This window comes from Kogia breviceps, chromosome 8 (assembly GCF_026419965.1).
Source record: "Kogia breviceps isolate mKogBre1 chromosome 8, mKogBre1 haplotype 1, whole genome shotgun sequence".
Lineage (NCBI taxonomy): Eukaryota > Metazoa > Chordata > Mammalia > Artiodactyla > Physeteridae > Kogia > Kogia breviceps.
In genome coordinates this window covers 26,356,868-26,379,336 of record NC_081317.1, presented here as the reverse complement: position 1 = coordinate 26,379,336, position 22,469 = coordinate 26,356,868, and the positions used below count along the sequence as shown (strand labels likewise).

Sequence of the window (22,469 nt, the reverse complement as noted above, 5' to 3'; positions counted from 1 at the left end):
GCCTCAGCTATTTCAGTGATCTCTGGACCAGTCTTCTTGCCTCTAGTTTCATAAAAAGGAGGCAAGATTATCTGCCAAATTTCGGTCAGTTTTGTGGACGCCAAGAGAATCCCTGAACTTTGGAGCAGGTGTTCTTGGTAGCTTTTTAGACCACTGGTTCTCATTTTTCTAAAACCAGAATACATATGAGTAATGATATTCCTGTGAGCCCTACACTCCCATGGAAGTGAGAACGTTACACTGAGTGAAAGAAGCCAGACATAAAAGGTCACATATTGTAGGATTTCATTTATATGAAATGTCCAGAATATGTTAAATTTCAGAGACAGAATGCAGATTATTGGTTGCCAGGGCCTGGGGGTTGGGAGGGGCAGGGCATGGTACAGAGAGAAACTGCTTCATGGGCATAGAGTTGTTATGGGGTGAACTGTGATCCCCTCAAATTCATATGTTGAAGTCCGAGCCTCCAGTAGGGCAGAATGTAACTGTATTTGGAGAGAGGGTCTATAAAGAGGTAATTAAGTTCAAATGAGGTTATTAAGGTGGACCCTAATCTGATACGCCTGGTGTCATTATGGGAAAAGGAAATTTGGACACAGATACGGACAGAGGGAAAGAGCATTGAGAAGACACAGGAAGCACATGGCCGTCTACAGCTAAGGAGAGAGGCCTGAAGCAGACTCTTCCCTCACAGCCCTCAGGGGAAGCCAATCCTGCTGACACCTTCATCTCAGACTTCTAACTTCCAGAACCTTGAGAAAGTAACTTTTTGTTGTTTAGGACACCTGGAATCCTGATACTTTGTGATGGCAGCCCAAGGAAACAAATACGAGGGTTTTATTTTGGGGTGACTGAAATGTTTTGGAACTAGATAGAGGTCGTGGTTGTGCAACCCTGTGAATGTACTAAATGCCACTCAATCGTTCACTTTAAAATGGCTCATTTTCGGGCTTCCCTGGTGGCGCAGTGGTTGAGAGTCCGCCTGCCGATGCAGGGCACGCGGGTTCGTGCCCCGGTCCGGGAAGATCCCACGTGCCGCGGAGCGGCTGGGCCCGTGAGCCATGGCCGCTGAGCCTGCGCGTCCGGAGCCTGTGCTCCGCAACGGGAGAGGCCACAACAGTGAGAGGCCCGCGTACCGCAAAAAAAAAAAAAAAAAAAAAAAAAAAAAAAAGAAGGCTCATTTTATGTTACGTGAATTTTACTTCAATAAATTAAAAAAAACACAAAAATCCGATCCCCAGATCCCCTCCAACACACCAGTCAGCCAGGCAATTTTTCTTCTCAAATGAAAGCACGAGACAGGAGAGTTATTATTCTCCAGAGAAGGTAAAACAGAGAAGCTCTTAAAAAAAAAAAAAAAAAAAAATCAGGAATTCTGTGAGCTAGTTGTTAAACTGAGCCATTATTAAAAATTAAATTATATAAAATTATAAGGAAATAAATTATATTAAGAACAAAGATAGTAAGTACTCAAAATTCCTCACTTCCTGATTACTATTTCTCTCTGCTTTTGAGGTTATTTGTATCTCATGTATCAATGGTGAAAATACCACATTAAAAAAAAAAAAGATGAGCTACCGAGCATCTTTTTTCAACTTTACCTTCAGCGGGATCCTGTTGACACCTTAACACTTCCTGTGGTGGAAGGTTTTATAACTTGGAAAAGAGCTCTCCTTTTCTTCCCTCCTTCCCTCTCTCTCGCCCCCTCTCCCCCTTCCTTCCTCCCTATCTCTCTCCGTTCCACCTCCAGAGAGCTGACTGTTCGACCTCTACTAGCACCCAACTGCTAATGATCACAGAGGTGAGTCTCAGTCCTGGACACACAAGACCCCCCCAGGAGGATCTGCCTTTGGAAATATTCTGTCATGTTTCCTCACTCTGTCGCAGCTTCCCCCTGGTTCACAGGGGCACTGTCACCCCTGGAAGCCACCTGACATCAGCCAGGAAGCTCCAGGAACTGAGAGACAGTCCCGCTCCTTCAAGACTTCAGTTGAACTCCCGGAGAAGCTGCAGCCACAGCTGTGAGGCTGACAGTGGAGGAGACTCCCCGCAGCCAGAAGAAACCCTCACTCTTGCCCGGGGCCTCTGCAGCTCCTGCCTGCCACGCTGGCAGCATACGCTCTTGGCTACCACTCGCAGGCCTGGCTCTCAGCTTCCTGTGTGTCAGAACAGAAGCAACAAGCACTGAGCCACTGTAAACGTTTGCTGGAGATGCACCGACCTGCAGCCCCATTCACTGCCAGGGCCTCACAGACGCTCTGGAGTCAGTGGGTTCACTGGGGACATGGGAAGAGCAGCCCGCGAGAGGGCCTCCCAAGCTGAGCCTGGCTCTGCCAGCCAGGCAAGGGATATCTGTGCTCCTTACCTGGGAAGGTGAACATAGAGGTCCAAGGGTGGGCTGAGTCAGAGCCACATCATGATTCCCTGCCAGGAGCCACCAAATGTGTCTCTATTCCTGGGATAACATATCCACTTCTTTCTGAGTAGGAGTTGCGCTCGAAAGCCACTGCAGCCTCTCTACCACAGATATCATCACTGCCAACCCCTGATGCTAGCCCGTGCCATGCACTCACTACATCATCTTTAATCTTCTCATCCCTCCTCAAAGGTAAATGTCATGATCTTGTTTTACAGATGAAAAGAATGAGGCTGAGGAAGTTACTTGGAGAAATTCTCCATGAGAGTTCACAATATTGCCTGGATTCAAGTCCAAGTTCCTTGGGCTCCAAAGACAGAGCTCTTCTTGCTACGCTGCACGGTCCCCATGTTCACGCCTTCCCATCCGGACTATTGCAGGGCCTTTTCACTTGAATGTCTGATGCTTACTCACCACCCCCATCTCACCTCCTCTGCTTCAAACCATTCTACACACCACCATCGGGTTAATCTCTCCATAGCTATAGGTCTGGATACAGACGCAGACTGACATGGATGGAGATATAGTCACAGGTATAAGAGCAGGTATAGACATACATAGATATAGTTGAATGGGAGATTCAAGAGGTCAGGAAACATGCCTGATTCATGTTGCGTCTTTAGATCCTATCAAAATACCTGGTTCAGAGCAAAAGCTCAGAAAATATTGGTAGAATTAAACTGAAAGGGCTTTCATTTCCCCAAATCAAAGTTTTGGTGACTCCTACCATATAACAGAATTAGGCCCCCAGCCCTCTCGTCAACACTGGGCGCTCTCCAACATCCAACTGCTGGGTCTTAACTATATATAGTTAAGACTATATATATATATATATATATATATAGTTAAGACTATATATATATATAAACTATATATATAGTCTTAACTATACCCAGCCTACATTCTAAGCATACTTGAGCTCTCCATGTTCCTTAAACGCCCCCGTGAACTTTCCCACTTCCACACCACTGTTCATGCAATTCCCGCTATTGGAAATGTTCTCGGTAGCCCCCTCCGTGCCTTCTGAAATATCATGGCCCATTTTAAATACCGCTTCTTCCTTGAAGTGTCTCTTTTGTCCCCTTTATGAAATGCTGTTTCCCTTCTCTGAACCCCTTAGAGCTTTACACCTTTCTATGCCCTGACCTTTCTCTGAAGTAATCATTCATCTGCCTGGAAGGCCCTTCATCTCTTTTCTTTCTCGTGTTTGTGGTTCAGTCTAACATCACCTCCTCTGTGAGGCCTTCCCAGCTCTCCCAGCAGGCTGAATTGGTCATTCCGCCCCAATGCTTCTGGAGCAACTGAACTTCTTCATTAAAAAATTGGCTATTGGTGTTATTAACCACCGTCCCAACTGGCAAGTCCCTTAAGGTACAGATGATATCTCTTTGAGCTTGCTTTTGGCTCCTGCACAGCACCAGCCACCTAGCAGGTACTTGGTGATTGTTGAATGAATAATTGGGAGACGAGAAAGACGCTGTCCTCGCTCTCTGTGTTTCTCACAAGAAGTCTCTACCATTCTACCTGCTTTGGCTTCTATAATCAGTGTGCCATTTGTAGGATCGCAGATGTAGTCATGGGAGACCAAAGAAAAACTAACCAGCACTCCAAAATGTAGGACAACACAGCAATAAATTGTCTGATCTAAGAACCCAGATCTCACCAATTAGGATGAGAAAATTGTTTCCACCAAATGAGTCAATGATAAGACTGACTGAAGGAATAGTTTCAATGTTGCTCTTAAAAAAAAAAAAAATCAACAAATTAGAATGCTATACTGGCTTATAATAAATATCACAATACAAACAATGAGGATATTTGGAACCCATCTTCTGGATCAGAAGTGTGTTCATTATGAGGAACAACGTAGCTGATTTAGGACATATGGCCAAAGAAGTGTTTATCTTTACCAGGAATTCACCCCTGGGCAGCAACTGGTAAGAAACAGTCAGATGAATAGAGAACATCAGTCAGAAGAGAAACACAAAGGCCTTCCTTGCAGACAACATTTCTGCATCTTCCGTCCCACCACTGAGGGCAGCATGTTTTCTTGACCCGTTTTAGAGATAAGCCATTAAAAATCCAGACAGTTAAGTCACCAATTCAAGGTCACTAAACAGACAAACGGCAAATGTGCAGTTACTGCCTCTTGTTCTCTATAGAAGAACCCCAAGTTTTAGGCAAACTGGCCTTACCACCAGTCTCCAAATAGGTCTCTCTTCTCCTGCTTCTGTGCCTTCTTTGCCCTAGACAATCTCCTCTACTAGGATTCCCTGCTTAATATAACTTAATAAGCACTTGGCAAACATAAGCTAAGTCCTCCCCCAAATCGTTGAGGTTGGTGTCCCCATCCCCATTTTACAGATGAGGCTAATCATGAAGACCTCAGTCATAACTGTTGAGCCAAGATTGAAAGCTTTGGAGCATCCCTCTTCCAAAGCTGTCTTCACCACCTTCTTTGTGAAACCCATTCCCACGCCACAACTCAAGAACCTCCTGAAAACATCTCCATCACCCCCAAAAGGAAGAGACCCCTCTCTCCTCAGAATGTCCCTGGTCTGTGGTTACAGTGTTCTAATCACAAGGATTGATAATTGGCTTATTGTTCTTTGTCCCCCATGTCTAGGAGACAGCAGCTTCTTGAGCGCAGGGCTAGTGTATCTTTCTATCCTTTACCCACTAATTCAATGATATTTCTCCCTGAGAACCTTATGTCAAGTAATCAAGGAAGTCAGAGAAACCTAGGGTCATCTTCAGCATTTAAATCCCTGGTCATAATTTGATTACTTAAAACTACATGAAAGCAAAAGAAGACACTAAATGTACTTTATCTATGTAATGCACTAATTACTGCCCCCCCCAAATCTAGCTTTCATACAAAGTTACAGTTGATATTAAACTCATGGAGGAAATTTAAAGACCCCAAACTAAGTAAATTTGTGGCCCACATTAGGCTGGAGGCCCAAGTCAAAAAGGTTTTCTACTATAATTTAACTTACCTCAGGCCCTGATGCAGAGTCATGCTTAATAAACATGCACTTGATGGGTGGATGGGTTGATAAATGGAGATATTCACACATGAAGAATAGATAAATGAGCACATGAACAAGTGAAATAATGCTTTTTAGTAATGACTTTTGAGGAATATTAGTAATAAATTGTCCAACCAAACAAAATAATCCAAACAATGTCATCCCTGGTAAATTGTCTACAAACAAAGCGTAACTCTCATGATCTCTATAATTCTGTTTTGACCGTATGGCTGCTGTGTCTGACATATCTACGATCCTTTTGTTTGTAACAGCACCTTAACTGGATAACTTAAACGAGAGGAGATTGCTTGAAATTTTTTCTACAATTATTTAAATGCACATTTCAATTTTCCTGAATTGTGCAAAAGTAATTTGGAAGATTAATTTCTGAGAATACCTAGTGGAATCTGCATACACCAAACATAATTATTATTGATATTCGCATAGTTCTCCTTGCCCACATGCATGCACTATTACCAACTGCTATACAACGCATGAAATTATTGAAGAAGTTGCTGTCAGTACAATATGGATTCATCAATAAATGTTCAGCCTCGTGCTTGCTTCGGCAGCACACATACGAAAATTGGAACGATACAGAGGAGATTAGCATGGCCCCTGCTCAAGGATGACATGCAAATTCGTGAAGCGTTCCATATTTTAAAAAGAAATAATAATAAATAAATAAATGTTGAGCCTCACAAAAGAAAAAACAAACTTCCATGTTCAGTTCCAGAAGTGTGGTGTTCCATTTTATTTATTTATCTGGGGCAAAATCCGCAAAGATAAATCCATACCGAAAGAATGTGGCCGTCTTTTGCAATAAAGATTAATGTTATTGTAAAGAATCCCTGAGATTCAAGAGAGATGGAAAGCACCATTGCAAAAGCTAGAAAAGTGAGAGGGATTGGAGAATGTTGGTGGGGAAAAGAAAGTAAATACATCTATGCTACAGACGGATGGCGTATTAGAATATACTCAGAGGGCTCCACCACACATGGTTAGGAAGAAAATCAGCAGAAATTTGGATAGTGGGGATCACAAATGCTTGATGAATGTGTGAGAAGTTAACTAAGTGCTTAGAGGAGGTTTTATGAAGTAAGGTGAAGCCATGTTTCTTTCCTTTGATCTACTTGGATGACAAAACCAATTGGAAAGAAATATTGAAAGAAATGACACAGGAGAAAAATAGTCGTAGCAAATACTTACATAACACCAATTATGGTTTGGGCACTCTTTAAGGGCTTTATACATATTAACTTATGTAATTTTGACAATAAATAATCATTCATTCATTCAGCTCACCAACCCCTGTTGAAGCCTTTCTTGTATTCGGTAAATTATAAGGGATGGTGAGAGACTACACAGCTATACAAATCAAGTCCTTACCCTTAAGGAGCTCACAGTCTATGGCATGAAACAGACACATCAAATGTATTTTTTAATTTTTATTGGAGTATAGTTGATTTACAATGTTGTGTTGGTTTCAGGTGTACAGCAAAGTGAATCCGTTATATACATATATCCACTTGTTTTTTGCGGTACGCGGGCCTCTCACTGTTGTGGCCTCTCCCGTTGCGGAGCATAGGCTCCGGACGCTCAGGCTCAGCAGCCATGGCTCACGGGCCCAGCCGCTCCGCGGCATGTGGGATCTTCCCGGGGCACAAACCCATGTCCCCTGCATTGGCAGGCGGACTCTCAACCACTGCGCTACCAGGGAAGCCCTCCACATTTTTTTTAAGATTCTTTTTCCATATAGGCCATTACAGAGTATGAGTAGAGTTCCCTGTGCTATACAACAGGTTCTTATTAGTTATCTATTTTCTATATAGTAGTGTGTATATGTCAGATCCCAAACTCCCAGTTTATCCCTCCCCCCCCTTATCCCCTGGTAACCCATAAGTTTATCACAGTGTTAAACAGGTATGTATTTGGTATATTTTAGACATAGGGGAAATGACACCTCTGCTGGGGTCTGGAGGGGAGTTCTTAGAGGAGACAAGAATAAGGTTTGGATGGATAAATAGGTGGTTTCTAGATCAATAAAAAAGAAAGAATATGGATATATTGGGAGTGAAAAACACAGTACTGGAAAGTGGCAGGGCTTGCTTGTATCTCCATAAATATCTCATTGTAGCTGACAGTGAGAAAAGGAAAAGACACAGGTGACCAAGACTTTGAGTGCCATACGGGCAATATGGAACCACTGACAGATTTTGAACAATGAAATGACATTGTCCAGAGACTCTACAGAGAATAGTTTTGCAGGGTTAATTCTAAAACAAGATAAATTAAAATTAATAAAATGTGACCAGGGATTGAAATAACATATTAGGAGTGAGGACTAAGAGGGTGGAATAGATTCACCAGTTTTGAATATATGTAACTGATAAATATACTAACAAATAATAGAACACAGACTTTTTATAAGTGGAACCAGGTGGTCAAGAAAACCATACATCACAAAAATATTGTCTGCATGTTTTAGGCAACGCTTTGGTATTGAATATACTTTTAATCTTGATTTCTATGAATCTATTATAAAATTAGTAGTTTCCAAACTTCTTTACGTTTTTTTAAAATTTTAATTGCAGTATAGTTGATTTACAATATTTTATTAGTTTCAGGTGTACAGCAGAGTGATTTGATTATACATATGTGTATATATCTATATTCTTTTTTAAGATTATTTTCCATTGTAGTTTATTACATGCTATCGAATATAGTTCCCTGTGTTATACAGTAAATCCTTGTTGTTTATCTATTTTATGTATGGTAGTATGCTTCTGTTAATCCCATACTCCCAATTCCCAAACTTTTTTTTTTATCATTCATCTATATCAGTAAAAAAATTTGAATGCACCTCCAATAACTATATACTAATTTATTTGTACATTACATATGTGTGCAACTGTCACTGGCATCTCAAGGGAAGATTCATCACTAATGACATAAATTCATATTTCAAAAGATATCTTTGATCAACATTTGATTTCTATGGGCTTTACAACCCATCCAGGAAAGAGCCCACCATCTTTTTCCTCCACCCTCCTATGCTTCTCCTCTGAGTAGAAGTCATAGCCAAACACACAGTCCTCCAAACTAGACACCAAAGACTCTTCACTGACACCTCATTCTCCCTTCTTCCCTAGAAAATCTAGTCAGTATCCTTTTCAGTTATTTCTACCTTCTAAACACCTTGGGTTATCAGTCAGCTTTTTCTTCCTAAATGGCAGCCCTAATTTCAGGGGCCATTTCTTCCTTGGGCTGTGAACTAAGACAGCTCTGATTAAGATGTTAGCCACACCCTTAGTGCAATGTGACCGTCTACAAGTTATTTAACCTCAGTTTCCCCATCTGTAAAATGGGATAATACATTTTTCATAGAGTTATTATGGAAACTGAATGAGTAATGCATGTAATGTTTTTGTACAGTGCAATCACATAGCAAGCAGTTAATCTACGTAAGCTATTATTATGCTTTAGTCTCCCTATTGCTAGCCTCAGATCTCACCTTCCAACTCACCTCAGGTTGTGTAAAAGTGATTTTCTAACACACAAATTTGACCAGGTCACTGTCATGCTTAAAACAGATTTTCCATGCCTCTCCATCAACTACAAGACCAATAGAAACATTTTGTTAGATAACGCTCTTCAGTGAGATAGCCTGTATCTGTATCTCCAATCCTACTTCTACCACTCCTTAACACGTCTCTTATGCTATAGATGTACTGAAATATTTGCACCACTTCACATAGACCACATTCTCTCCATCCTCTGAGCCTTTGTTCTTATGCACAAAATACCTTTGCCCTCTGTTGTCACCATGCTTCCAACTATCATGTTGGAGCTCAGCCTTCAGCATTCAATCCCAGCGATGATTCTGATATGAATCCTTTCCTGGTCCTCATGCTGAAGGATGGAGTCGATTACTCTCATCATCTGTGCTCCTAAGACCCTCTCTGTATTCCCTAGTCACAACACCCTGCACACTGTTCTGTAGTTACCTCCTCTGCCCCAGCTCACAGTGCCCTGTACCATGATTACCCTAGGAGGTGTTTACCCAACTCAATGGTGTGCTCCCTGAAGGAAGGGCCTTAGGATCTAGAACAGCAATGTCACACCTAGTAAGGGTTCCAGACAGGCATGGAATGCTTCCTGGGTGACTATATGTTCACGGTGTGGGTGGGAGGGGGAGACATTTTCCCAGAAAACCTGCCAACATCCCAATTCCCCACATTTATGGGAAGTCTTTGCTTTACATTTTGAAGCCTTCTGTAATTAGCTATCCACTGGCAGTGGGGGAAATCCTCAGTTTTCATCTAAGCACGACCCTGTGGTTAGAAGACAAGCTGTCTAGTGGAAAGAGCATGGACACGGGACCCAGAGCCCTGCATTGGACTCCCTGCTTTGCCCATTTTCAGTTGTTTGATTTTGAGCAAGTTACATAACTTTTCTGAGTTTCAGTTTGCCCTTCTGTAAAATAGAAATAACAACAACACAGGATTGTCTTGAAGATTCAGTGAGATGATTTGTGTTAACTATTTAGTACATAGTATGAATTTAATAAATGATCAACGTGGCAGTTCTCGTTTTTATCACCCTCAAAGTTCAATGAACGTACACCACACACCCAGTAGGATAGCTGCCATAAAAAACAAGACAGGAAGTAATGGTACAGCCGCTGTGGAAACCCTCATGGCAACTCCTCAAACAATTAAACATAAAATGACCATATGCTTCAGCAATTCCACTTCTAGGTATACACCCAAAAGAACTGAAAGTAGTTGACCTGAACAGATATTCGTACACAGATGGTCTTTGCATCATTATTCACAATAGCCAAAAGGTGAAAACAACCCAAATGTCTATCAATGGGAGACTGGATAAACAATGTGTGCACACCTGTACGATGGAGAAGTATTCAACAAATACTGTATGATTCCACTTATATGAGATAACTCAAGTAATCAAATTCATAGGACAGAAGGTAGAATTGTGATTTTCTGGGGCTGGAGGAGTGGGGAACGGGGAGTTAGTGCTTAATGGGTACAGAGTTTCCGTGTGGGAAGATGGAAAAGTTCTGGAGACAGATGGAGGTGATGACTGCACAACAATGTGAAAGTACTTAATGACACCGAACTGTCCACTTAAAAATGACTAAAATGGTATATTTTATGTATATTTTACTACAATAAAAATTCCATCAACAAGACTTACTCAGATCTGCAAGAATAATTAAACAGCTCTAGCAAAGCTGTTAAAGTGAAGCCAAGAAGACTCCATGTTCCTTCAACTTTAATCTGATTCCTTTATCCCAGAACAATCCTGAGATCTGAAAGTCCTTATTTTCCATGAGCAAGTGAGCGTATGTGCGCGCGCGCACGCGCGCACACACACACACACACACACACACACACACACACACACACACACACACACACACACACACACACACACACAGTCTCTGGGGCCCATGGAGACACAGCCTGGAAACGGGGCTTGCCAGGATTAGGGAGCCAGGGCCCGCCCATGTATCACTCACCCAGAAGACAGCCCTCCCTGGACAGAAAGAACCTCATAGTCTCCTCACAAAGAGGATAATAAATTCCGATTAGCCAAGGAAGCTCGGAGTCTAAATACCAGCAAAGCTCAGCCCCTGCAAGTGGGGACGAATCATCTGAAAGGTCATCCCAGAGACACTGAACAAAGGGCCTCGAGCAGCTGGGTCTCTTAATTTGAGGAAACACTGAAGCTTTTAAAGACACCAGAGGCAAAGCTGGAGAGATGGGTAGGTGGAGTGGCCTTCTGAGCACAGAGAGGATTTAATAGGAAGGGAAACACAAGCCCCACAGGAGGCTCCAGGGCCCTGCAGCCACCATTGCTCTAGGCCAGGCTGAGGGCCCCTGGAAGGAGCTGCCACCACCTCCATTAGGCTGGGATGGCCCTTTTTGGCACTGCATTAAAACAGAGTGGCTCTGATCTCAGCAATTAAAGCTTGAAAACCACAAGCCTCAGGGAGGGAGAAGGCTCAAAGGAACAGCCCGCCATATACCTCTGTTCACTCTGTTCCAGGCTGTGGGCTGCTGACACAGCCCAGTCTGTCTCCAGAAAATTCCAGAGGCCTCTCAGGAATCTAAGGCCAGGCCTAAGCCAGTGGCCTTTTGCCTGGGCCCAGAGGTTGTAAGATAGAAAGCTCTGTGGGAGGGCCAGGTGGTCGGCAGGAAGTAGCCTACTGGCCCGCAGCCATTCCCAGCGTCCAATAACCCTCTGGAAAAAAACTGAAGGAAGGAGAATGAAAGGAGCATCTTAATTTGAGCAAAAAAACTGAACAAATGGCCTCCTCCCGCATAGAGGGCACTGTAAGCGTAGAACTGAGTCGAATCGCTCAGTCCCTCATTCTGGAGCAAGGGACCAGAACTGGTACGTACTGAGCCAAGGACTGTCTAACCAAAGAAAGGAACTCACATCATGGACCAACTGCTTAACAGAGATTTTCTCATCGACTTTAATCCTTACAACAACTTTGTGCAGGAGGTACTGTTGTCCTCATATTAGACAAAAGAAAATGGCAGAGGCCAAATCTGAACCTATACCTGGACGGTTCTAAGATCTTCTCCACAATATTATGCTGCCCCTAAATTGGACCTTTCACAAATATTAGCTTCCTATGCCTTGCAAATTGATTCTAAGAGGCTTAGTAGCTTGTCAAGTATCACACCATTCATGAGTTACAGAACTGGGACTGGAATTCATTTCTGACTGATTCCAAAGTTGATGTGCTTTCCTCCATGCCTCATATATCTTTAGTTAAAATAAAATAATCCTGTGGCTTCTTGCCAATCAGGAAACATTTTGCTCCTTCACTCTCGAAGCCTAAGCCCTTTAAAGAGTAGCTCAGTAATTGTGCTGCCCCTGTGCCCCAGAAGTCACAATTTACTGCAGAATGAGGTGATATGAAACAAAACAGACACATCTCCCAGACCAAAGAGAGGCTGTCTGGATTGTACAGACCTGGACTTTTATTGAGAAGACCTGAAGCTCACTTCGGTATAAAAAGTGATGGAGGAAGGTGGCATTTGAACTGATATGTGTTTACTTCCCACTCAGGCAAATTATTCTAATTTTTGGTTTTGGTGAGGTAGTGGGCTTGAGCTATGGAGGTGGCCAATCATTTCTTGAAGGGAAATTAGTTGTCATGACCCAAAGCAGTAAGAGTGGGTCTCCCTTCCATGGTTCATGTGGCCCAGAAAATGCAGGTCTCTCTCTGCTCTTCAGATTTCAATACTGTAAAGGTTTCATAGGAAATACGTGCATATATAATCAGATACTTCTCTTATGCTCTTGGGGGAAATGTTGCCAAGAGCAGGAACATACAAATTGAGAGGAATGGAAATCATCTAGGATATTGTTTAATACCTTATAGTTTCAGTCAAAATGACAAAGACCACTTTAAAGATTACTCATGCCTAATGGGCAGGAAATAGTTAACCCAATAGTTAACCTCAAGTTGTTTAAAAACAATCCCAGGGCCAGGCAGCTCCCATGAGCACCAGCTTTGTAGTAGAGACATTCACAGTAAAGAAAGCATTAAGGATGGGATGTCTCGAACAATGGGAGAAATTCTTCCATTACAAGACTTGTGGTTCCAACATTATGCACACAAGATATTCTGAAAAAATTCCTTCCACAAATGTTTATAAATGCTAGATAAAATGAACATTCATTTAGATGCATGAGTTGAGATCATAAGAAAGAGAGATTTCTCAGAGGTCAGAAGTGAAGAAGAAACTCAAAAGCAAGGATGTAGGCATGTGTGCTGATACTGCAGCTACCTTGAAGTGACCAGGGTCAGGCACGGTCACTCTCAGTAATCTCAGGGCTTTAGTTTTAATGCCCATGCTGTAATAAGACATGAGATCTTGTGCTTATGCAAGGTGGGGAGAGTCAGAACTTAGTCACTTGCAGAACAACAGGATCTATGAAGAATAACACATACAATAAAAGGATAAACCAGAAATAATCCGCCGACCCCCAAAGAGATGACAAGAAACCTTGTCTCCCTCAAACAGTTGGCAGTTAGGAAATGTTTGTAACCACCAACTTGCACCACATGTATATCAAAAGCCCTAATTGATTTCACTCATAGGATCCTGAAACCACCGAGCTGGAATATTACACAAAATAGGTTCTAGACTTCCAATACCCCTGAAGCATCTATAAGAAGAAAATATCACCACTCTTACAGGCAAATATCTGCAATCAAAAATGAACATGATTTCCACAGATACAGACCTTCTCAAGATAACTCCCAATCCAAAGTAGAAACATATCCAAAAATTGATCTATCGTGTTGTCACAAACAAAAATGGTAGAATTAAGCCCTAAAGAACTCAGATCATCCAGTTCATAGATACTATAAAACAAGTATATTAAATAGTTTAAAGGTAAACCAAATAGCTCCCCCCAAAATGAGACACCCAGAAAAAATAGCTACTTTTAAAAGAATGAACTAGGACTTCTAGAAATGAAAAATATCGTCATTGAAATAAAAAATCCAGTAGACAGTCTGTAACTGAAGAGAGATCTTGTGAACCAACTGATAGGTCTGAGGGCATAAACTGAAGCCACTTGATACAGTAGAAAGAGTATGGACTAGTATGGTCAGATGGGCTGGGCTGAATTTTGCAAAAGGGGTGCCACATAAAATTACAAAATAGAAACTAGTACTTATAAAGTGTTTATTATGCACAAGGCACTATGATAAACACATTATACATTATTTCATGGAATACAATTACCCTATGAGATAGGCATTATTGTCTCCATTTTACAGATGATGAAACTGAGGCTTAGGAAGACAATATCTTGCTCCCACATTATGCCAAAAATTCAGAGAGCTAGGATTCAAACCCAGGTCTGTCTCACTCCAAAGTCCATTGTCCTAACCACTAAGGTTTACTGCCTGCCCCATTAGCTTCCAATTCAATTTAAATCAGCTGTGTAGGCTTCTGCTGCCTGAGAATAGGAAAACTATTTTATTATGAACTTTCCTCCTCTTGAAGACCTCGTAGAGCCTTTCTAGAATATAGTTCACAGCTCTCTCCTCACTGATAACAGCAGAATTTGATTTACAGCTCACACTGTAGGCCAGAGGATTGTGGGAGACTTGAGGGTTAGGCAGGTATCCGGTGTCAGCACAGGCAAAGGGCAAGTCCAGAAGTCCGCCAAGTCTGCAAGGCTCAGGCAGATAAAAGTGATCAGAGCCTTTTGTGGAAAAGTCTGAGAAGTCTGTAAAATGCTGGAAGATTGGGATGACTTTGAAAGTGAAGGCTAGCAAAAGGCTCCAAAATGTGGTAGTTCAGATGATTACGTAGATCAGTATTATCCAGGGGCAATTGTGATCTGGATCAGGAATGAAAGTTATTTTTCCTGTTGTTTTATTCTCTCATATTTCCAACTAAGGGCTGGCAGCTGAGCCCCCAGAAGAAGCTTGAAAAGCAGAAACCACCCTTGCCTCTAACTATGCCAGAGACAGAGGCCATATAAAATCAGACTCTTTGCCTGGTGTGCCCCAGCCCAGGGTCGTATCTCCAGAAGGTGATGACCCCCTATTAACACTTTGCGCAGGTGACCGTATTACTGAAATTTTATGCAAATACTAAAGCTCACTAGAAGCACTTCTAGGGATAGGTTTTTTTGTTTTTTTTGTTTTTTGTTTTTTTTTTCTTTTTAGGGATAGGTATTTTAGATTCCATTGCTAGTTTCTCAGTAAACAATGACTAAACATTTCTAAGAAATAAAAGCAAATTGCTGGAGACCTTGCAGAAAATGGTTCCATTAGCAACATTAACGGAATGCATACGAACAAAAGTCAAAGCTAAGAAAGTGTACGTTGTCATAATTTGTTTTCTCGACTTTTAGATAGGCTCTTGGATAGCTAGCGAGGCTTGAAATGAGATAGACTGGGGCCTGGGACCTTCTACCACAGACTTCTCCTCCAGCAACACAATACAAAGAAACTATGAGGGACTGAAAATAACTACAGGCACGAACAGTCAGGGCAATTACGAACAATAAGATACAAAAGGGCCACAAACAATCTGCCATTTTGGAGGTTCCTGGTGCACCACCAAGGGAGCGTCAGACCCCCCAAGCCTTCCCTCCAGCCCAACCCGTCAACCTATGGATCCACCCCTCCCCTCCCCTTTAAGGAACCAGCCCCGTCCTCCCTCGGGGAGCAAGCAAAGGCACCTGTTTCTTGTTCTCACTCCTTCATGCTGCAGCACCTGTCCCAGTAAAACCTTGCCTAAATTTCTCTCCTGACCTCATCAATTTCTATTGATTAAAGAGTCCAAGGACTTGGGCTGGTAACATACTTTGCCTAGGTAAGAGGTAGGATATCTGGTGTAGTTATACCTCCGGGAAGGCGGGTGGGGGGCGATCCCGGGGCATGTGAAGCAAGTGCTGTTTAGTTTAGTGTACCCCACGCCTCGGGCCCAGCTGTATGGGGAATTCAGGTTGAAGCACTGGAAAAGCCCTCTGGAAGGCACAAGGGCCACTCGCAGAGGTTGAGCAGGCGGCAAGAGTCCCTGACCTAGATTATTAAATCAACACAGGGATGATCCTAGATTAGAAATTTCTCCTCAAATGCCCATCTGAAATGCCTTAAAGGGAGTAGCCTCTTTCCTTAGTGTGATATAAGACCTGTGTCTAATAAACCCAAACATCTTCAGTTCCTCATAAGACAAAAGCAGGTAAACTGAAAGCTGATTGGCAATTAATGTTCCAGTGTTTTATCTTACTTGAAATGACCTGAATGGTCAATAAATTCCTATCATTTCATTGAATTTAGCAAAACTAAAAGTTTCAAGTAACCCAAATCTGGAGACTACTTTGATAGACATTCCCCAAACATAATTATTCCTATAGTGTTTACCTGAAAGCTCTTATCTCAGTTACATTTACTGAAAAGTTTCATCATGGCATTTTCCTTGTTGATAAATAACAGAAACAATATGCACTTACTGACTTGCAGTAACCCTAGGTACAATAAGAGTATGATATCTAATACTGATGACTCTAAAGGCATGTCTGTATTAATCCAACTCACAAGTTCAAGCTAGCTTTAATAGCATGTATTAATTTAATAAATTCATTTGGCCAATTTCTTCTATATTTCTGAGAATTTCTACAAGTGCTTAATTTCCTTCAAGCCAGTTAAATAGAGCTCATTTGCAAATTAATTTTTTACAGAAAGACAGACAGAGCCAGAGATCTCATAGTTTTCCTGCTGTAGTTTAAAAAGGCCTCCTCTTTTTTCCCTCAGCTGCAGGGAATACAGTGATCAGATAAGTTCCTGAGAGCCCAGGCAGAACAGTTACATTTTAAAGGCACAGGGAGAGAAATGGCAAGCTCCTCTTTTTTTCTCTCTTCTTTAAAGTCCTAGTAAGTAACCCAAGGCCAGAGTCTCAGGCAGTATGGGCTGTGTTTGCATTTCAAGGCTTCAGTGCTCGACCCATGCCCACGATTGCAGCAGATTCTCGCAGGAGAAGTTGGATAGACAAAACCACATAAAACATAGATCCTTTTAAATTCACTGACCGAGACTCAACATGTACCAACTACAGAAACTTAAACTAAAGTCACAAACGAGAAACAAAGGGATGGTCTTACCATGAGGCGGTCTCCGGAGGGACTTGGTTCAGCCCAGCTCCTCTCTCAACTGGCCCTTCTACCGGCCAGAGTTGGGAACACAAAACAGAAAAGTACTGGGGGGGTCATGAAAAGGTGACCCAACGGGGAGTCTCCAGGATGAAAGGGGACAAGAGCAAAAGCAGGGTACTACACACGATTCCTGCACACGGCACCACCGAGGGGGTGGGCAGACTACCTCAGGCACCCCTCCGTCTCATCCACCAATCAGCCCCTACCCTCACCCTATTTAAGGAACCAGCCCCACCCTCCTCGGAGAGCAAGCAAGAGCACCTGTTTCTTGTTCTTACTTCCTTCATGCTGTAGCATGAGTCCCAATAAAGACTTGCCTGAATTTCTCATCTGGCCTCTTAGCAGTTTCTACTGATTAAAGAGTCCAAGGAGGCAGGTCGGTAACAGAAATATTTATGAATGTCATGATAATAGGAATACAGTTTTAAAAGTCCTTCTCTCAATGAGTTCCCCAGTTCTCTAGAGTCAACACCATTAGCTCTAATTTACAGATGGGAAAACTGAGGCAAGAGTAGTTAATGGGAATTACCCAAGGTCAAATAACTCATAAGTGACAAGCTAGACTCTGATTTCAAGGTTCTCTGATTCTAAATCCTATACCCTTGCAAAATCTCTTGGTGCCAAACTGGTAGCTGACTTGAAGAAAGCACTTGCAAAAATGGGTTAAGTGAGTCTTATAGCATGAAATTTATCAAGGATAAATTTAAGGAACTTCCTGAACTTATTCCCAAATTATCCATCAAAGAAGCATAGGAGAATGTGCCAGCAGCTCACTCACTGCAAGAAAGATTCAGGAGGTATCTAGCAGGAAGAATAGCATAAATAGCATCAATTAATATATGTGACATGGCCACAAAAACTGACCCATGAGGGAATTATGCTACAGCAGATGCCTCCTAGGATACCTTACTCCATTTGGGGTTTCTTGCTGTTAACAGGAAGACGGATGAAGAGGAGGATGTTCCCCAAAGAGCAAACGAGATGGTAAACTGTCAATATGATGGCAGCATGTCAAAGAATGAAACAACTCAACATGTTTAATTTAGAGGATCCATGATAAGAATTCAAGATATTCTCACCTGCAAGCAAATGTGGAAACTCCGGGACTTTTAGAAAGAAGTGAATTACCTCTGGGATACAATACTAGACTCTACAATGATACCTGTCTGGATTTGAATTCTAATTCTACTACTTACCAGCTATATGACCTTGTAAGTTACGTAACCTGTCTGTGTTCTCACCAATAGAATTGGACGAATAATAGTACCTTCCACGTAGGATTATTTTGAAGATAAATTTAACACAAGTTATTGCCATAGCAGAGCATAAATATCACTATATATTAAATATTTGCTGCTTCTTCTCCAATATGAGACTCATGAACTTCCTAAGAAGAGCATCAATCTCTCCAGCCAGGAGGGCAGCTTGGAGATCGCTTCCCACTTCCTGAGCTTTGGGGGAGCCCATGTTTACCTCAGGTGAGTCTTCCATTTGTATGGAGTGCTCTCAATGGCTGCAACATTTGGACCACAATCCAAACAAGCCCAGAGAGCAGAAATGCCTATAAAACACAGCCCACTAGATTTGCCATCTCCTACTTACTGGCTGTGTAGTCTAGTCTCTCAGAGCCTGAATTGTGTTATCTGGAAAAAATGCCTTTTTGGAGTAAAGATGATGGAGAAAATGTATGTGGCTATTTCCAGCATCATGCCTGGTACAAGACAAAATGCTCAGAACCTGTTATTTCTTTCCATAACTCAAGAAGAAAAGCTGTGACAATGTGATAGTTCTGGAATAAGCTCCTTGAGTCAAACAGGTCCTGAGCACCACGATGCTATGAACACAGAGATGAATAAAGTATGACACCCCTCAATTCGGCAAGTGCTCGTGGTCTGGAAGAAGAGACAGTAAAGAAACAAACAAGACCTTAATAGCATGGCAGGTGCTAGTGACCTCAGCCAGGATGGGATCACAGATGGGGGTGAAAGGCAGCACTCACACTCCATGACTTGAGGAGTAAGTGGGAGGTGGAGTTGGAGAGAGAGGAAGTAGGCAGCAGTCTTAAGACACTTAGAAGAAGAAAGAGAGGGAAGGAAACAGAGAGGGAGATCCAGAGTCATCCAGAGGAGTGTGTGTGTGTGTGTGTGTGTGTGTGTGTGTGTGTGGCCAAGGCCATATTTATAAATTCAAAGAAAGAAACAAACAGTGCAGACGTAGTAATTTAATATCAACATGAAAAGGGCAACCATCAAGTAAGCCCAGTTGAAACTCCTGGGGTGTGTCGTCAGAGGTGACTGATTGGAGTACAGATAAGCTGGCCCCGTGTCTTGCATCTGGGTGGAAAGTCACAGCGGATACAGGGACAAAGGGACGCTTCCAGAAGTTCCTATTCTAGAGATGTGGCCAGACCCTCAGCATCCCCCAGAGGGATGAATCATTTACTGAGCCATCGGAGCCCTGTGGTCACCTATGAAGACAGTAAGAATTTCCTAAACTCTTCCCTTTTGGGGTAGAGGGTCTGTGTGGCAAACTGACAAATCACCACATTTGTTCCTCACTTTGTTTTTTGTTTTTCCTTGGGAATCAGCACATTTTGCATTGAGGTTTGCACAAAGCAAAACAGCTCCAGTGTCAAATGGAAATCCAGCAGGCTCTTCCCAAGATGTGCTGTTCCCTTTGTACATGCTGCCGACTTGGGAGCGGGGGCCTGGGACATAAAGCCTGCGCCTCTTGGGAAGCACATCCAGACAATGGTCTGTGTATGAAAAGGGGAACAGATTAACCAGGACTAGGGTGTCTCCCAATTGCTTTTCTTAAAGAAAGACTCTATTGCCAGGAAGCAAAGCACACACAAAAACAATATTAAAGCATACTGGCTTTAATATACGTAGAAATAGCAGAACATGAGCAGGCTACAACTTTCCAAATCCCCTCGAAAATCCTTTGCGAGAGCATAGATGGTTTGTCAAATCTATACTCTTTGTCTAATACATTTGTTCTTTTGTTTGATCAAGGTGGGGGAGGGAGCCGTCTAACTCATTATATTGGGGGAACTGCATTCATTCCTTTGTGTTTCTTTTTCTTCTTCTAATCTTTATTAAAATCAAAAGAAGAACCACTCTAATCCTTCAAATGATAATTTATTTCTCAACCTACAAAGTCAGAGTCTTCACTATTATTTTAAAAACAAATCAATGCAACGATTTTAATTAAAAATGAAACAGGATGAACCGAAAAAAATAAATAGGCATTTGTTAGATCAACACACAAACTTGCTTACAATTAATGGGCAACTGAGCTCCTGGTGGTAAAGAATGTTTCACTGTAGTTGGTAAATTCTCTGGACTCTCATTGAAGTCTTTAGAGGGAAAAACACATCCAGAAGTCTCCTAATGAAATGCTCTAATCCTGGGAAATTTTATGCTTCAAAATGTGCTCACCTCCCCAACTCTGCCAGCCGGCCGCCTCCTTGGCTGGAAGACTCAGTGGGTTCTATTTTAGCAGGGGTTATTCATCTCAGATAGCAGAGGAGGTTTGGTTTTCTCACAAGGAGAAAAAAGGGCTCTGTGTTACACAGGAGACAAGCTTTGGCCTGCCTGCTGGTGGGTGGGGCTGGTAAAGTCGACTACGATCTTCAAGAAGGCTCAGGTTTCTTGGGCAGGAGAGAAAACCACATGGAATAGGAGGTGGACATCCCTGCAAAGACCACTGGGAAAAAAATAGTGATTTCCTGAAGGGAGACCTAATGGAAATGGAACAGGAATATTTAAATGTCTTCAGTGTGTATTTATTTATTGAGAAGCTACTGAGTTCCAGCAATGGGGCTTAGGGATTGCATTTCAAGAAGTGATCTTTCAGTGAGTTCATCATGGCTCAGCAGTCACCCAGCACCCCCTGAGTCACGCCCTGAGCTCAGCAAGGCAACTCTAAGAGGAGTCACACAGAGTCCAAGTTCACGGTTCAGTGGAGGAGCAAAAAATGTGACGAAAGTCGTGGCTGTCGTATATGCTAAGTTTTGTGGGACGTTACACGGAGCAAGAGAAAGCCTCCTTTGGGGTTACCTCTCTGCCTCTAGACTGGGACAGGGAAGCTAGAGAGGAGTGAATTTCATCTGTGCTTTGAAGAATAAATAAGACTTGAGCAAGCAGATAGGGATGAAGAGCTTCCAAGGCAGGGAACGGTCTGAGCAAACTCTGGGCATAAAAGCGTGAGCAGCTCAGTGTGACTCAAGTATTGGGAGAAGGTGCAGAGGTGGAGGGACCAGGGGAGATGGTGATAATGGCAGAGGGCATGACGTTTTCCTTTCTGTTGACCTGATAAACTCTTATTCATCCTTCCAATGTCAGCCTAAGCTTTACCTCTGGGAAGCAATCCCTGAGCTCCCCACCTGGGTCCTGGGAACTCCCCTGCCCCATACCCCATAATGTGCGTCCCTTGTTGGTCTCCCCCACTAATCTGTGTACCCCTACCCTGCTCGTTCTTTCTTCCCTTAGTGCCCAGCATAATGCTTGGAGAGTGGACTGAGAGCAGGACTCCAGGGTAAGATGATCAGATTGCCAGGGCCAGGGTGGAATGAGAAGTAAGACTCCTCAGGACATCCAGCGCTGACCTATCACAGTCATGCTTAGGATTTTCACCTTAGGTTTGGCTGTAAAAACAGGCCATTTTGAGGGGAAACACAAAGAGTTAATAAGCCTTGAACCCGTGGCTCTGTGCACAAGCCATCAGGCAAAGAATTAGCAAATTAAAAATAAATAAATAACATCCAAGCCTGGCAGTTCTGTAAGTATATGTTCTAAGGGCAATAAATTAGTACAGGCCTTCTGGAGAGAAATTTGGTAATACGTATCAAGAATGGGCAATCTAAATAATAAAACAAACTAGTGAATATAACAAAAAAAGAAACAGACTAGGACTTCCCTGGCGGTCCAGTGGTTAAGACTTTGCCTTCCCATGTAGGGGTTACGGGTTCGATCCCTGGTCAGGGAGCTAACATCCCACACGCCTGGTGGCCCAAAAGCCAAAACATAAAACAGGAGCAATATTGTAGCAAACTCAATAAAGACTTTAAAAAATGGTCCGCATCAAAAATATCTTAGAAAAAAAGAAAAGTAAAGAAACAGACTCACAGATCTAGAGAACAAACTAGTGGTTACCAGTGGGAAGCGGGAAGGGGGGAGGAGCAAGATGGGGCAGGGAATTAAGAGATATAAACTTCTATGCATAAAATAAATAAGCTGCAAGGATATATTGTACAACACAGAGAATACAGCCAACATGTTATAATAACTATA

General features: G+C 42.5%; 1 non-coding gene across 1 annotated transcript; it reads left to right on the top strand.

Moving 5' to 3' along the window:
• Window positions 1-6,004: 6,004 nt before the first annotated feature.
• On the top strand, window positions 6,005-6,111 carry LOC131762091 (U6 spliceosomal RNA). The gene has a single exon (XR_009337169.1). It is a non-coding gene; the product is annotated as a U6 spliceosomal RNA (small nuclear RNA).
• The last annotated feature ends 16,358 nt before the right edge of the window (window positions 6,112-22,469 follow it).